The 17,770-nt window shown below is 42.0% G+C and overlaps 1 non-coding gene and 1 pseudogene across 1 annotated transcript; one reads left to right on the forward strand and one right to left on the reverse strand.

Annotated features, from left to right (window-relative positions):
* Nucleotides 1-304: 304 nt before the first annotated feature.
* LOC102971012 lies at nt 305-16,118 on the reverse strand (annotated as a pseudogene).
* On the forward strand, nt 7,090-7,196 carry LOC122232024. The gene has a single exon (XR_006209344.1). It is a non-coding gene; the product is annotated as a U6 spliceosomal RNA (small nuclear RNA).
* Nucleotides 16,119-17,770: the final 1,652 nt, after the last annotated feature.

Genomic DNA, 17,770 nt, shown 5'->3' on the forward strand with positions numbered 1-17,770 from the left:
CCCTAAGTCAGTGAGTGTAAGGAACTGAACTGCCTGTTTAGGCCAACATTGGGGCATGGGAGCTGGGTTTCTGGCAAGCTCTATTCAGGCTCTATGTAGAGCCAAGGTCCCTGACCCCCACCTTCGGCTTCCCTGTTCCCCAGGTCACTCACTTGGACATGCAGTTGGGTGGACATACCAATGACTATGCAGAATTTGGGGCCAACAACAAGCTAACCTGGCAGCATCTGTGCATGCAGCAGCTGGTGGAGCAGGTGGAGTAGACGAAGCAGATCCAGAAGGAGCAGGACTACTGGAGGGTGAGGGGCTCAGCTGGTCCAGTTGGGAGGAGGGATGTGTAACCTCCCAGGGAGTAAGTCTTCCACCTCTTGAGAGAGGGGAGAAATTCAGTCTAGCCAGGCACCTTCTCCCTTCTCCCTTACCACAGGCAAGAGGAGCTTCTGGCAGGCCAGCAAGAGCACCAATCAGTGGGTGCCATTGTGGTCCGTTCTATGGACCTTAATCCTTGTGGCCATTGGCATCTGGCAGATACAGTACCTCAAGAGCTTCCTTAAAGCCAAGAAGCTTGTGTAGATGGGTCCAAGAGACCTAGCATCCACTCACTACCCTCTGCTGGTTGGTGGGAAATGGCCTGGCCTGGTCTATCTCTTGGCTTTCCCCACCGCTCCCAACCCCACAAGGTTTCCTTGCTATTTGGAGGGGAACAGAACTCATTTCTTGGCCAGCACTGGGGAGAGAATGGGTTTCCAGTTGGAGATGCTTGGATAAGAGAAGATGTAGACTCCTTTGTGATTCATCATGCTAAGCAGGAAGGGGTTAAACAGGATGGATGAACTATCCCAAGAAGGAGAAATAAGAGTGAAAATAAACTGCAGACTTTCTAACCTAAACGTTTATTGCCTCCTACTCTGCAATTCATTCTGGTGTTTTCTGTGTCTAACCAGATATTAACATGAAACCCTGCATGCATTGGTGGGGGACTGATCTCAAATTGGTTGGGGTGAAGAGATGTACCCCAGAAGCCTTCACAACATGTGGAGAACTCTTTCCAGAAAAGGCCAATTTGGGCTCATATTTTGGATAACCTGAGTGCTTGTGATGATCTTATGCCTCTCTCTGAGTTCCAGTCAGGTTCATGTGCTATTCCATTCCAATCACCCTGACTTCTGGGTTTTTCCAGGAGATCACATGAGCATATTGGTTTTCCTACTATTTTTCAGTCAATCTAGGTCTCTATGATGTCATTGGTTAAATTTTTTCAGGAGATGTTTGCTTTTATATGGTTCTAAGTCACTGTTTCCATCATATTCAGCATGCCCTGTAACTCAATCTTTACATGTGCACACAGTTGATAACCAGGCACCCATGCCCCCATTGCTTCTGCCTGATCTCACCCACATGTTACCAAGCCTTGTGCTGGTTGCCCTTTTGGAATATAATCATCTCTTATTTGAATTTGACATTTTATATTATAAGGAAATTCACTGGTTGGCATCTTCAACAAAATCAAGTCCAAATTGTCAAAGCCAAGGATGTCATTAAAGGGAGACTCCACATGAAGAGGGTGAGCCATGACATCCCTCACCTCTTGGCTCCTGAAATAGACTCACCTTCCCCTGGGATACTATTGAGGGATGACTGCAAACCTCGGGGATGCTGCTTATTTGTGGGTCTGGCTACAATTGGTCTCTGAAAGTATCAATGGGATTTAATTGAAGCTGGGTGGAATAGAGTGGTGGAAACCATGGGAAAGTAAACTCTGATCAGAGAATATGACCTTAGGGTCCATTTCCTTCACCTAAAGCTGAAATTGGGGTGCCCTACTCTTCACTACAGGGGAAACACAGTGACCCAGATAGGCACATTCTTGCCCACAGAGCGTGAGGTCTGACACCAAATGAGGCAGGAGGTTGAACAAGACATAAGGGTGATCATATTTCTGAGAAGGGCAGAAGCCAGGGGTGACATGACAGGAGTCCTAGCCTAATCTAGATGGTCAGAGAAAGCTGCTTTTTTAGAACTATGACTAATAATAGGAGTTAGCTGAAGGAAGACTATTCTGGCCAGAAGAAAGAGCACATAAAGAAGCCCTAAAGCAAGATGATTTTTCAGCAGAAACTTTGCAGGCCAGAAGGAAATGGCATGATGTATTCAAAGTGCTGAAAGGGAAAAGTCTGTAGCCAAGAATACTCTATCCAGCAAGGCTATCTTCAGAATAGGAGAGGTAAAGGGTTTCCCAGACAAACGAAAGTTAAAAGAATTCATGAATACTGAACCAGCCCTACAAGAAATGTTAAGGGGGACTCTGTGAGTGGAAAACAAAAACCATAAGAGTAAGAAAAATAGGAAGCACAAAAACAGTGGAAGTAAGTGTATCTGTAAAAATCCACCAAGATGAGCACAGAATAAAAGAATGTAAAAAATGATAGCAAATATCTCAAACATGGAGGGAGTGGAGAGAAGTAAAGAATGGGTTCAAAAGTAAGTGATCAGCTTAATATAAACTGCTATATGCAGAAGATTGTATATATAAACTGAATGGTAACCACAAATTAAAAAAAAAAACAGTAATAGATATACAAAAAAATAAGGAGTAAGGAATCCAAGTATATCACCAAAGAAAACCAGCAAACCAGAAAAGAGAAAAAGAGAAGGATCACAGAAAAACTACAAAACAACCACAAAACAAGACACAAAACAAGTTACAAGATGGCAATAAATATATATATATCAACAATTACTTTGAATGTAAATAGACTAAATGCTCCAATCAAAAGACATAGGGTGACAAAGTAGATAAAAAAGCAAAACCCCTCTATATGCTTACTACAAGAGAATCATTTCAGATCTAAAGACACTTGCAGATCGAAAGTGAGGGGATAGAGAAACATTTATAATGCAAATGGATGTCAAAAGAAAGCTAGAGTAGCAATATTTTTATCAGACAAGAAAGACTTTAAAACAAAGTCTGAAAAAAAAATAAAACAAAGTCTGTAAGAAGAGATAAAGAAAGACACTGTATAATAATAAAGGTAATAATCCAACAAGAAGATATAACAATTGTAAATATATATACACCCAACATGAAAGCACTCAAATACATAAAACAGTTAATAACAAACATAGAGGAACTTATCCATAATAGTATAGGACTTTAACATCCCATCCAAACAGAAAATCAACAAGGAAAGAGTAGCTTTGAATGACACACTGGACTAGATGGATTTAACAGATATATTCAGAACATTCTATCCTAAAACAGCAGAATACACATTCTTTTCAAGTGCACATGGAACATTCTCCAAAATATATCACATATTAGGCCACAAACCAAGCCTCAACAAATTCAAAAAGACTGAAGTCATACCATGCATCCACCAAGCTATGAAACTAGAAATCAACCACAAGAAAAAAATCTGGGAAGACCACAAATACATGGAGGTTAAATAACATGCTTCTAAACAATGAATGGGTCAACCAAGAAATCAAAGAACAAAAAGTACATGAAAACAAACAAAAACAAAACACAAGGGTACAAAACCTTTGGGATGCAGCAAAAGCAGTTCTAAGAGTGAAGTTTATAGCAATACAGGCTTACCACAAGAAGAAGAAATATCTCAAATAAACAACCTAACTTTACACCTAAAGGATCTAGAAAAAGAATAACAAACAAAACCCCAAACCAGCAGAAGGAATGAAATAATAAAGAGCAGAAATAAATGATATAGAAATAAATGATATAGAAACTAAAAACCAATAGATAAATGAAACCAGGAGTTTTTTCTTTGAAAAGATCAACCAAATTGATAAACCTATAGCCATACTCATTAAAGAGAGAGAGAGAGAAAGAGAGAGAAATGACTCAAATAAACAAAATCACAAATGAAAGAGGAAAAATAACAACAAACACCACAGAAATACAAGCAATCGTAAGAGAATATTATGAAAAACTATATGGCAACAAATTAGACAAACTTGAAGAAATGGATAAATTCCTAGAAACATATAACCTACCAAAACTGAAGCAGGAAGAAATAGAAAATTTGAACAGAAGGATTATCAGCAAGGAGATTGATTCAGTAATCAAAAAACTCACAAACAACAGTCCAGGACCAGATAGCTTCCCAGGTGAATTCTACCAAACAGTTATTTTTTAAGTTTTTATTTATTTATTTTGAGAAAGAGAGGGAGAGAGAGAAAGAGGAGAAAGCAGGGGAGGGACAAAGAGAGAGAAAGAATCCCAAGCAGGCTCCAGAGCTGTCAGCACAGACTCTATGGAGGGCTCAAACTCACAAACCATGAGATCATGACCTGAGCCAAAACAAAGAGTCAGACGCTTAACCAACTGAACCACCCAGGCACCCCTATCAAACATTTAAAGAAGAATTAATACCTACCCTATTCAAACTATTCCAAAAATAGAATAAGGAAAACTTCCAAATTAACTCTATGAGGCCAACATCACCCTGATACCAAAACCAGATAAAGACACCACACACACACACACACACACACACACACACGAGAGAGAGAGAGAAAGAGAACTACAGGCCAATATCTCTGATGAACATAGATGCAAAAATCCTCAACAAAATACTAGCAAACAGAATCCAACAATACTCTAAAAAAATCATTCACCACATCAAGTGGGATTTATTCCCAGAAAGCAAGGGTGGTTCAATATTTGCAAATCAATCAACATGACATATCATATCAGTAAAAGAAAAGATAAAAACCATACGATCATTTCAATAAATGCAGAAAAAGGATTTAACAAAGTACAACCATTCATGATAAAAAAAAAAAAAAACCCTCCACAGTGTAGCTTTAGAGGAAACATGCCTCAACATAAAAAAAGCCATATATGAAAAACCCACAGCTAACATCATACTCAGTGAGAAAAAACTGAGAGCTTTCCTCCTAAGGTCAGGAACAAGACAAGGTCTCACTACTATTATTCAACATAGTACAGTAAGTTCTAGGGACAGCAATTAGACAACAAAAAGAAATAAAAGGTATCCAAATTGGTAAGGAAGAAATAAAACTTTCACTGTTTGTAGATGACATGATATTATATATAGAAAACCCAAGGACTCCACCAAAAAACTAGAACTGATAAATGAATTCTCAGTAAAATCACAGGATACAAAATCAATGTGCAGAAACCTGTTGCATTTCTATACACTAATAATGAAGCAGCAGAGAGAGATTAAGAAAACAATTCCATTTACAATTGCATCAAAAATAAGATACCTAAGAATAAATCCAACTAAAGAGGTAAAAGACCTTTACTCCAAAAACTATAAAACAATGATGAAAGAAGCTAAAGACAACACAAAGAAATGAAAAGACACTGCGTGTTCATGAACTGAAAGAACATTGTTAAAATGTCTATACTACACACTTAATGCAATCTCTATCAAAATACCAACAGCATTTTTCACAAAACTAGAACCAAAACATCCTAAAATTTTTATGGAATCACAAAAGACTCCAAATAGCCAAAGCAATTTTGAAAAAGAAAAGCAAAGCTGGAGGGGCATCTGGGTGGCTCAGTCAACTAGGCGTCCAACTCTTGATCTTGGCTCAGGTCATGATCTCGTGGTTCACGGGTTCAAGCCACACATTGGCTCTGCACTGACAGTGCAGGACCTGCTTGGGATTCTGTCTCTCCTTCTCTCTGCCCCTCCCTTGCTAGTTTTCTCTCTCTCTCTCTCAAAATAAAAATAAATAAACTTTGAAAGAAAGAAAGAAAGAAAGAAAGAAAGAAAGAAAGAAAGAAAGAAAGAAAAGAAAAGAAAAGAAAAGAAAAGAAAAGCTGGAGATATCACAATTCCAGACTTCAAGTTATATTACAAAGCTGTAGTAATGAAAACAGTATGGTACTGACACAAAAATAGACATACAGATCAATAGAACAAAAGAACAGAATAGAAAACCCAGAAATGAACCCACAATTATACGGCCAATTAATCTTTGATGAGGCAAGAAAGAATATCCAATGGGAAAAAGACAGTCTCTTCAATAAATGATGTTGGGAAAACTGGTCAGCTACATGCAAAAGAATGAAACTAGAACACTTTCTTACACCATACACAAAGATAAATTCAAAATGGATTAAAGACCTGAACGTGAGACCTGACACCATTAAAATCCTAGAAGAGAGCACAGGCAGTAATGTCTCTGACATGGGACGTAGCAACACTTCTAGATATGTCTCCCAAAGCAAGGAAAATTAAAGCTAAAATAAACTATTGGGACTACATGACTTTTCCATCCTCACCACAGCCTCAGGATCTCCATGGTACCTTCTTCCCTACCCCAATACAATCCAGCACCTGTCCCTTCCCCACCCTGATCCAATCTCCTTCAGCTGCTCTCCACGTCAACCTCTCAACTGTGCCTCTGGATTCCCTGGTTCATGGGAAACAAATCTCTGCATTCTCAGCCTCTTCAATGCATTTCCCTCCACCCCTGCCTGAACCACAACATGGAACTCCTCTAATGCCCCTTCTTCCCTGTGTCTTCTCAAGCTAGGCTTTCCCATCCCCCAACATCCATGGATTCCTAGGCCTAGAGAGGGATGTGCATTCTCCCTGATCCCCAGAGGTAAAAGCCTCTTCCCTTTAAGACCCATAGCACATGGCTCCACCATCTTCCCACACTCCTACTGTGGCTCTTGCTTCCCCCCAACAAAGGGCATACACAGGGCCTGGACTCTGGGTTCCCTGATTTTCTGTCCTCATCAGGCTCTGCTTTAATCCTGGAGGACTCTACTGTTCACTCTCATATTAATCCTTCCCTAGGGGCATCTAGGTGGCTCAGTCAGTTAAGTGTCTGACTCTTGATCTTGGCTTAGGTCATGATCTTACGGTTCAGTTAGTGAAATTCAGCCCTGCATTGGGCTCTGCACTGACAGCACGAAGCCTGCTTGGGATTCCCTCTCTCTGTCCTCCCCATTTCCCTTCCCCCCACTCACACACATGTGCACATGCATTCTCTCTCTCAAAATTAAACATGAAAAAAATCCCTCCCTGATCACCCCTTCCCATCCTACACTTATCTTAATGCATCTAAATTCTGATTTCTGTGCTCACTTCGGCAGCATGTATACTAAAATTGGAACAATACAGAGAAGATTAGCATGGCCCCTGTGCAAGAATGACATGTAAATTCATGAAGCCTTCCAAATTTTATGCAGCTCTCCAGCAAACTGCCACCCTTTGTGGATTAACTTAGAGGAAACAATGTGAGTCAAAGCACAACGTGCAACACTGAATAATGAAATTGTGACATTTCATTAGAAAAACAAATAAATAAATAAATAATTCTGATTTCACACTCATATGCCCTTACTCACTTCCATGTTCCCAGATCCCAGCACAGGCCTAGGTCACCAGTAGACACTCTTATATTTCATGAATGAATGAATGAATGAATGACCACAGGGAGGAGCAAGGCAGAGAGGGATGGACACAGGTTTCTCCCACCATCTTGCTGCTCCAGCCAGAGTCCCTTCCATAGCTGGACTGTTAGCTGAATGTAGGGCCTATGCTACTTTCTCTTGTCATCAGCCACATAGGCAGCCTCACCAACTTCCACTACCCATCCAGCAGGAACTCCCAAATTCCACTCTGACCTGGGGTGAGATGGGAGGCTATGATCAGCCCAGGGCAGTAAAAGGCAGAATTATCTAGAGACTGGACCTTCCCCAGCCCATCCCCATGCCAGGCCCTGAGGAGCCTTGGCCCCACCCAGAACAGGGCAGAGAAGGCTTTAGTGCAAACAGGTGAGCTGCCCTACAGACAAGATTCTCCTTCTTTCCTATTACTAGATTTGTCACACTCAGTGACTCCAGTTTCAGCCACAGAGTCTGCTCTGAAGAAATGACTCCACCAGTCTAAACTGGGTACGTGATTACCAGTCTGAGGGCCAGCCTTGAACTAGGCATTCTTCCTTGCCCCATCCCTTGTGCCTGAAGGAAATCCTGGGGAAAGGACAAGGCACTTGGTGCTAAGGTGGCCTCTAAAGTTTAATAGGAAAAAGCAGATTATTTCCCCCCCTCTTCTGAGGTTGATGTACAATTCTGCCCTCACCTTAATCCCTGGGAAGCAACATGGGGCACAGAAGAGGGCTTACAGTGACATCAGCAACATAGTCCAACATAGTCCAGTACAATATCCCTCACTGATATCTATGACTAACCAACAACTTGACATCCATCCACAGATGAAAATGCCTTTATGGGAGCTGTGGGGTCCAGCACCACATGCCAGGAGACCCAAGAGGAGTCTCAAACACCCACGTGTCAAGTAACAGACCTCAGTCCCACCTGTAACCCTGAAATGGCCCATGAATCAGCTCTAGCCCCAGTCAGCCATGGTTCAAGAGACCTTGGAGAGCACTGTCTTAGACAATCACTCTTAGAGAAGAGAGCCTTTATAGAAGTCCAGGTTTCCAGAGAACTTCCAGCACATAGTTGCAGCAAAAAGTGTGTGTGTGTGTGCACATCAAAGAAGGTAAGAGGTATAATTTGACTTTGCCCACATCACCTGTCCCCCAAGCAGCACGGCTCAGGGCCAAGAAATCACCTTCTCAGCCCATGACTTCTCTAGCAGGGGGAAAGTGAGGGCATGCAAGTGAGCACCTGGCTTCCCAGGCTATGCAGAAATCTGGAAAACAGGCCTATTTCTCTGTTGCCCCATTCAGGGTACTGAGTTGTGTGCTGCATGACTGGGGCTGGGAGGAGCAAGTAGGACTCTTGGAGGGCATTAAAGGAACATGGATTCTATTAACTATATCATAAATTCTAATCAAAGGGCATAGAGTGGACTTGCCACCACATTTACACTGACAGGAGCTCGATTTCCTCAGGAAATCCCATCAGGGAGGCATCACCCTGGCTGTGGTACAACTTGGAAACATGTCCACACTGACAGCAGCTGGGTTTCCTCAGGACCCTCTGTGGGAAGAGAAGGAAGTGGCTGGGAATCAATGTACCAGAGTTATAATCCAAAACAAAGATTTTCCTTCAGAAAACATCATCAATAGCCACTACTAAAATGACCCTGATCTACTGGGCAGCCATGGAACTTGAGATGTTGTCTACCCCAGTTCATTAACAATGAGCTCTGCATGTTTGTATATCTGAGAGCTGGAGTGTTTGAGGTTGGCTGGAGAGCTAAATCACCCTCATGAAAGAGACGGGACCCTGACCCCAGTCATCCTGCAGATGAAAGAGCTGATCAACATTACCAATGTCACTCTGTTTGATGCTTTCAGTGGCTTCCAGGCCCTTCTCCTCCAAGGTGTTTCCAAATTCCTTCAGCTTATCCAGGATGTGTCCCCAAGGTGTTGGAGAGATCTGGGGCTGCCCAGGCTAGGGCTGGTCCTTCCAAAACCATTGACAGAACCACCAGCAGAACTGGAGGCAATAAGATGAGCCTCATGGCAGTGCCAGAGGGGCACTCTGGATCAGTCGTAGGACAGCATGTGTGAGCCTGTACATTTTACAGCTACCTTCTTCCCAGAAGACTCTTCAGGTTGAACATATTGCACCTTTGTCTGGGAAGATAAAGGCATTAAATTACTGTCATGCTATTAGCAGGAGCAAGACTGCACTTATTCTTCTTGTGGCCAGACTCCTCCCATCCTTCCATTCCAAAGATGTCTTCTCCTGCATCCCCTGGGGTGAGATTTATGGCAGTTTACCCACATACTTTGGGTTGATTGAGGTTTGGGATATACCACTTGCCTAGTTCTGGTGATTCTGGGACAAAGACACTTCTGAAACTTGAGAAGGATGGAAATCAGCTTTCTTTTTTTATTGAATTATGTTTCACATAAAACATTATGTGGTTGAAGTACAAAACATGTTGATTTGATGCATATATGTATTGTAATATGATTATCATTGTGGTGATAGTTGGCACCTCTATCATGTCACATAATTGTTATTTTGTTTTTGTGGTGGGAACAACCAAAGTCTAATCTCTTATCATTTTGGGTGAATATAATGCAATTTTATTGTCTATATGCTATATGCTATGCGTTGGATTTCCAGGATTTATCTGACTACTGGTTGAAGATTTGGACCCTTAAACAAAATCTCTCCTGCTTCCCAATACCTCAGCCCATGGTAACCACTATTTTATTCTTGGTTTTTATAAGTTTGGCTCTTTCGGATTCCACACGTAGGTGATATTATACAGTATTTGTCTTTCATGGTCTGACTTATCTCACTTAGTATAATGCCTTCAAGTTCCATCCATGTTATCACAGAATGCAGGATTTCCTTCTGTCTCACGGCTGATTAATATTCCATTGTATCATGGCACCTGGGTGACTCAGTCGGCTGAGCATCCGACCCTTAGTTTTGGCTCAGGTCATGATGTCAAAGTCGTGGGATTAAGCCCCACATGGGTCTCTGTGCTGAGCGTGGAGTCTGCTTAAGATCTCTCTCTCTCTTTCTTTCTCTCTGCCCTCTACCCCCACTCACATTCTCTTCCTCTTTCTCTCTACCTCTCTCTCTCTCTCTACAATAAAATAAATAAATAAAAATTTAAAATATTCCATTGTATCTATATACCACAACTTCTTTGTCCATTTATCTGTTGATGGACACTTGGGTTGTTCCCATGTCTTGGCTATTATGAATGGTGCAGTAAGCATAGGAGTGTATTCTTAAAAAGGCATAGAATGGCTGGATGGATTAAAAAAAAAAAAAAAAACAAGATCTGACTATATCCTGCCTACAAGAGATTCACCTCAGCTTTAAGGACACACATAGGCTCAAGGTGAAGGAATAGAAAAAGATATTCCATGTAAGTGGAAACCAAAAGAGAACAAGATTAACTATGTTTATAGCAAACAAAATAGACTTAACCCAAAAACTGTAACAAGAGACAAAGAAGGTCATTATATAATGATAAAAAGATCAATTCCTCAGGAACATATAACAGTTGCAAATATATATGTACTCAACATCAGGGCACTTAAATATATTAGGCAAATGCCAACTGATCTGAAAGGAGAAATAGACACTACCCCACTTTCAACAAAAGGTAGCTTATTCAGACAGAAAATCAAGAAGGAAACGCTGGATTTGAACTATACTTTAGTACAAATGTACCTAACAAATACATATAGAACATACCATCCAACAGAAGCAGATGCACATCCTTCTCAAGCACATATGGAACATTCTTCATGATAGAGCATGGTAAGTCACAAACAAGTCTTAGCAAATTTAAGAATACTGAATTGTACCAAGTATCTTTTCCAACTACAATGGCATGAAGCTAGGAATCAGTAACAGGAAGAAACTGAGAAAATTCACAAATATGTGGAAAGGAAACAACATTCCTGAACAACCAATGGATCAAGAAGAAATCAAAAGTAAATAAAAAATAACTTGAAACAAATGAAAATGGAAACAAAATAACCAAAATGTATGGGATGCATTGAAACAAACTCAAAGAGATCACATCCAAATGTTGAAGCTTACATGCAAAACAATAGTAAAAATACACTAAAAAATTTATCTATGAATTGATATCAGTTGATACCAAGGAAGCACTGTTAACTTTGTTAAATATAACAATGGCATTACAGTTATTTTTTTTAAAGATCATATTTTTAAAAGATGTATATATATCAAAGTATTTAAAGGTGAAATGGCAAAAATATCTGAGATTGCCTTAAAACACAAAGAAAAAGTGACAAAGCAAATACAATACAATCTTGGTAATTATTCAGTCTAAAGAATATGCAAGTCCACTGTTGAATTTCTGTACTTGCTTATGTTTGTAGATTTTCATAATAATTTAAAAGGAATAAATGGGTGGAAAAATTAGACCTGGTCAAACACAACTCTTTGACCCACCACCTACCCACTCTTTTCCAGTTCCAGGCAAGTTCCTAGACAGCTTTTTCCATCTGTGATACTTGGGAACAGAAAAGTCGACAGCAGGCAGCAACAAGCACCCGCACAGAGGGAACTACCAAGCTGGGCCTCCCACCTCTCTGTCTGTAGCTCTTCCCATGCTCCTGCTTGGCCTCCATCAGCCCCCAAAGCCTTTCATCAATGGATAGTCAAGTCACCCCACCTTCTCTGGAGCCTCATCCCTTCCCTGTCCTACCTGAGGCTTCCTCAGGATGTCAGTAGTCAAACCCTTCCCTGCGGAGGCTGTTGAGTAGGGCACCAGCTACAGACAGCAAGAGGGCTAAGGGCTCAGCACCAGCACACACTTACTTAATCTCACCTGTGCCTCCCTGGCTTGCCAGGCACTGGGAAAGGACAATTTGTCCAAATGGGAGGATGCCTGCCCTCTACTGGCCACCAGTCGCTCAGGCCTCCAGCTACCTCCCCTAATCTAAGCAGAAAAAAGAACAGAAAGCAGGCCCAGGAGGACTTGGCCTGGTGGTTGAGGGCTACAGAGAAAGGAAGGAGGAGGAAGGAAGTGCCCTGTGGAACTGGCAGACGGAGAAAGACTTCCAGGTGGGGGCAGGGACATGATGACAGCAGAGGAGAGCAGAGACTGTTTCTCTGCCTGCCTGCCTTCCAGTCTTGTGTTTATTCTTAAAACAGACCTAGAGCTGATCAAGGGCATGACTCTAACTTTGACAATGGGACACAGATGAGTAAGACCCTCTTTTAGGAGAGGAGCTTCCAGTGGGTGGGAAAGACACTTGCATAAACAGAACTATGCCCAGAGATCAGGGCCATATGGGCCTGGGGGCAAATGATGTGCTGCGGGCATCCAGGGGAAGCGCAGGGATAACCCTTCACAGTAGAGTAGGCTCTGGAAATCTCCCGTACCTACAGCAGAAGCCAAGAGCCACAGATCCAGAGCTTCCAGGGTAGTGATGAGAAATATCCTCATGATATACACTCATGGGAGGGTACTGAGCCCAAACTGAGAATTTCAAAGGGACATCAGGGCAAAATTGCAGGGAGGAGGCTGCAACATCGAGACACTCCAATCTCAGCTTAGGCTGTTTTAGACACCTGAGTAAATTTGAAAATCTAATTGGCTTTATTCAACAATTCATGAATAGGACAGCATCCCATCTAGCAGTCAGAAAGGAATTCTAGGGAGCTACACAAAAATGGAAGGCTTTTACAGGCAGAAGCTTTTACAGGCTTTTACAGGCTTAGGCAAGGGACACTGGGGGGTCAACAAGGGAGGGAGCCAGGTTTTAGTTAGGCCAGGGAAGACTGTGAAGACTGCCCTTAGGATAGCAGTAGCCTGTAGGGAGAGGTGGAGAACACCAAGCACAGTGGAGACAGGCCAGATGACCTGGCGAACTGGCTTTAGAGGATCAGTTGGAAAACACCAAGGCTGAGAGCCCTGGGTGATCATGACTTCAAGGATTATGAGCCTCCAGTAGCCTCATAAAGAAGTCTGGACCCTTCCAGGTCATAATGCTCCAGAGAGGCCCAAATCACAGGCAAGTGGACAGAGACCCTGCAAGGGCCCAACACAGCACCAGGTGAAAGAGGCCCAGTTACCCTCTAAGGACCCAGTCCTGTTGGAAATCTCCATTTCCCCAGAGAGATCCAACCTGGACAGGTTTGTGATATGATTTGAGAAGATGAGGCAGAGAGAAAACCCCAATGTTGATTTCAAATGGGAGCAACAGTTAGCCAAGTATTTTACACCAATTGTTCTTTTATATAAAGTGGTTTTTCTGCCTTCCTATAAGGCAACTATTTGCTACCACATTATGGAGATGGCTGGATTTTCTCCACATTCAGAAGCAATGTTTGGCATAGTTTGACTTAAAATATGAACTATATAATACACTTGAAATTTAGTTTTATTTTATTTTATTTTTTTAATTCTACAATGCCTTTATTTATTTTTTTTATTTATTTTTTAATATATGAAATTTACTGTCAAATTGGTTTCCATACAACACCCAGTGCTCATCCCAAAAGGTGCCCTCCTCAATACCCATCACCCACCCTCCCCTCCCTCCCACCCCCCCATCAACCCTTAGTTTGTTCTCAGTTTTTAACAGTCTCCTATGCTTTGGCTCTCTCCCACTCTAACTTCTTTTTTTTTTTTTTGTTTCCTTCCCCTCCCCCATGGGTTTCTGTTACGTTTCTCAGGATCCACATAAGAGTGAAACCATATGGTATCTGTCTTTCTCTGTATGGCTTATTTCACTTAGCATCACACTCTCCAGTTCCATCCACGTTGCTACAAAAGGCCATATTTCATTTTTTCTCATTGCCACGTAGTATTCCATTGTGTATATAAACCACAATTTCTTTATCCATTCATCAGTTGATGGACATTTAGGCTCTTTCCATAATTTGGCTATTGTTGAGAGTGCTGCTATAAACATTGGGATACAAGTGCCCCTATGCATCAGTACTCCTGTATCCCTTGGATAAATTCCTAGCAGTGCTATTGCTGGGTCATAGGGTAGGTCTATTTTTAATTTTCTGAGGAACCTCCACACTGCTTTTCAGAGCGGCTGCACCAATTTGCATTCCCACCAACAGTGCAAGAGTGAAATTTAGTTTTAAAGGCATTGGAGCATTTCATATATTTTTACTATAATAAACTGAAGTATGTATGGGAGAGTATGTACTCCTGTACAGATTTTGAGCTAAATTCAGAAATTTACATGTATTTATTTTTTTAAGTTTATTTATTTATTTTGAGAGAAAGCATGCACACAAGCTGGGGAAGGGCAGAGAGCAAGGGAGAGAGAGAATCCCAAGCAGGCTCTGTGCTGTGCTGAGCACAACATGGGGCTCAATCCCACAACCATGAGTTCATGACCTGAGCTGCAATCAAAAGTCGGACATTCAACCAAGTCAGCCAGGCATCCAAGAAATTTACATGTATTTAATTTTGCCTTCATTTTATAATCAGGGACGGATTGGAAGGTCCAAATTTTCATTACTTCTTCTTAAGTGTTTGCTCTTGGGAGTTCTCGCATCAGAAGAACATATGAGAAAAGACTCCTCATAATTTCCTTTCTGCCTCATCCCCAAACCCACCAAAAGCAGCAAAGCAAATAAGAAACAGCAACTCCCTATCTTTGATTAAGTGGAGTTAGAGGGAAAACCTATAACTCCAAACTCCAAAATAAATTAGAAAGACTGATAAGGGCAGAGAACACCAGGCCATCCAGGGAGACCTTCAAGATAGGGGCAGCACAGGACAAACCCATACAGGTCGATGGCCCACCTAGGAGCAGGGGCAGGGGTGGGGGAACAACAAAAAAATCACATTTGATACAGTAGAGTGGAAGGAGACCCGGTGCTCAGAGAGATAAGAGACCACATACAGCAGCAAACCACTACATTGGCTAACATGGGGAACAGAAAAGGGGTCTGGGGGAAGTAACAGCCCCAAAGCTGCAGCTCTTGATCAGCTCAGCAAAAAAGAGGTTGGCAGCCTTAGGCACAAGTACCTGTCTTCCCCATGAGACAGTACAAATACCTTGGCTTCTCCCCAACCCCATCCTTGTGAAAACAGCTAATCCAAGAAGAATTTGACCACAAAATGAATAGGTAAAGAATCTCCGGGCTGGGGGGGGGGGGGGGAAGAACATGGTGGCAGGGACGTAGACAGAGGATAAATAAAGGAGCAAGTGAAGAACATCTCTCCAAAATATTTTAGTGTAGAGGGAAGGAGCCAAGATGGTGGAACAGTACAGAAGTTTTTTGTGTGTCTCCCATCAATGAAATACAGCCATACCATACACTAAACCATCCTGCACACCTAGAAAACGATCTGAGAATTAACAACAATCTGCACAACCTGAACCACAGAATTCAGCAGGTATGTGGCATGGAGAGGTGAACTTGGGGAGAGAGAAGGCACAGAGGGTGGGGAGCCGCTTTTGCATGCAGAGAGAGGATGGAGACTGGGGGAGAATATGGGAAAAGCACCCATCCCCAAAAGCAGCTGGAGAGAAAGTGGAAAATTGGAAACAGCCACAGGGACTGAACTAAAAAGGCAGAAAGGACAAAGGAGAAAGGAGAGGGTTTAAATTCCATTAAGACTGTAATCAGGGGGAACGCAGAGTCTGAAACTTCGCAGCTCGATACCTGGAGGTGCTCTGGTGGAAAGGGCGAATCCTCAGGAGCAGAGTGGGGTCCGGGAGGTTCTTGGGCCACACGGGGAGAAGCGGTTCCACTGCTGGAAGGACATTTGGTAGAGGCTGTGAGGCCACCTGGGCCCAGCAGACCCCAGAGAACGGCCACATTCGTTGGTGCTGGAACAAGATCGTTGGGGGTTAAGCCTGGTGCCAGATGTGTGTTGTGATTTTCCATAATCCCTGAGGTGCTGCTGCTACACTATCTCGCGAACTTTTTCTGGGGTGGGCTGGCACCTGGCTGCAGTCTCTGGGCATCAGCAGCATCACGGTCCCACAAGTGTTCCTGAGTGCGGCAGGCACCGGGCCATTGCTCAGTGAGATCCTCCGCAGCGGGCAAAGCAGGTCAAAGCCACAGTGCCTCAGAAATGGGGCGCCGGGGAAGTCAGCCACATCTGAGACAAAACTCAGGAGGGAGGTGCTGCCTGGGGCTTGGTCACAGACAGTGTGGAAGCAGGGAGTGGACAGAAGCCGAAGATGGACGGGTGCATGATTGCTGATCAGGGAGAACAGAGTTCTGAAACTAGAGACTGGGTAGCTGGGTGACACCATTTTCACCACTGCCACGCATGTGCATATGCACCTACAAGCACCACAATTCACCCCAGCAGGCTAGCAGTGCCATCTAGTGGAGAACAGAGACATTACACTAAGCCCCGCCCAACTAGGCCAACCTCGCTCTTCAAGAACACAAGTCTCACCGCCTGCTTAGTTTATGGACTATGAAGCACTTTATAGTTTGACTTCTAGGGGAAAACAAAGTAATTTCAGTTGTATTTCAGTCTGTTAGCTGGTCCAACTATTCAATTTTCTTTCTTTCTTTCTTCTTTTTCTCTTTTTCGTTTCTTTTTCTTGAATACAGAAAGAGAAAAAATTCAATTAATTTTCAATTTTTATTAAAAATATTTTTTCTTTAATGTTTTTTTACCATATGTTTTACTTTTGTATAAATTTTTTAAAATTCTATTTTACTTCCATCATTTCATTTTAGTCTACTTCAGTGTATTCATTTTTTCAAATTTTCAAACGATTTCCTTTTTTTTTCTTTTTTCCTCCTTTTTTCTCTAATCTATCAAGCCACTTTCAACACCCAGACCAAAACACACCTAGGATCTAGCATCATTTATTTTATTTTGTGTGTTTGTTTTTAATTTTTTAATTTTAATATATTTTTTAAAAATTTTAATTTTTTATACCTCATTTATTCCTTTTCTCCATTCAAAATGACAAAACAAAGGAATTCACCCCAAAAGAAAGAGCAGGAAGAAATAACAGCCAGGGACTTAACCAACACAGATACAAGCAAGATGTCTGAACCAGAATTTAGAATCACAATAATAAGAATACTAGCTGGAGTCGAAAATAGATTAGAATTCCTTTCTGCAGAGATGAAAGAAGTAAAAACTAGTCAGAATTAAATAAAAAATGCTATAACTGAGCTGCAATCTCGAATGGATGCCACGGTGGCAAGGATGGATGAGGCAGAACAGAGAATCAGTGATATAGAGGACAAACTTATGGAGAATAATGAAGCAGAAAAAAAGAGGGAGATTAAGGCAAGAGAGCATGATTTAAGAATTAGAGAAATCAGTGACTCATTAAAAAGGAACAACATCAGAACCATAGGGGGTCCCAGAAGAGAGAGGAA

The sequence above is a fragment of the Panthera tigris genome, chromosome A1 (genome assembly GCF_018350195.1).
Source record: "Panthera tigris isolate Pti1 chromosome A1, P.tigris_Pti1_mat1.1, whole genome shotgun sequence".
Classification (NCBI taxonomy): Eukaryota; Metazoa; Chordata; class Mammalia; order Carnivora; family Felidae; genus Panthera; species Panthera tigris.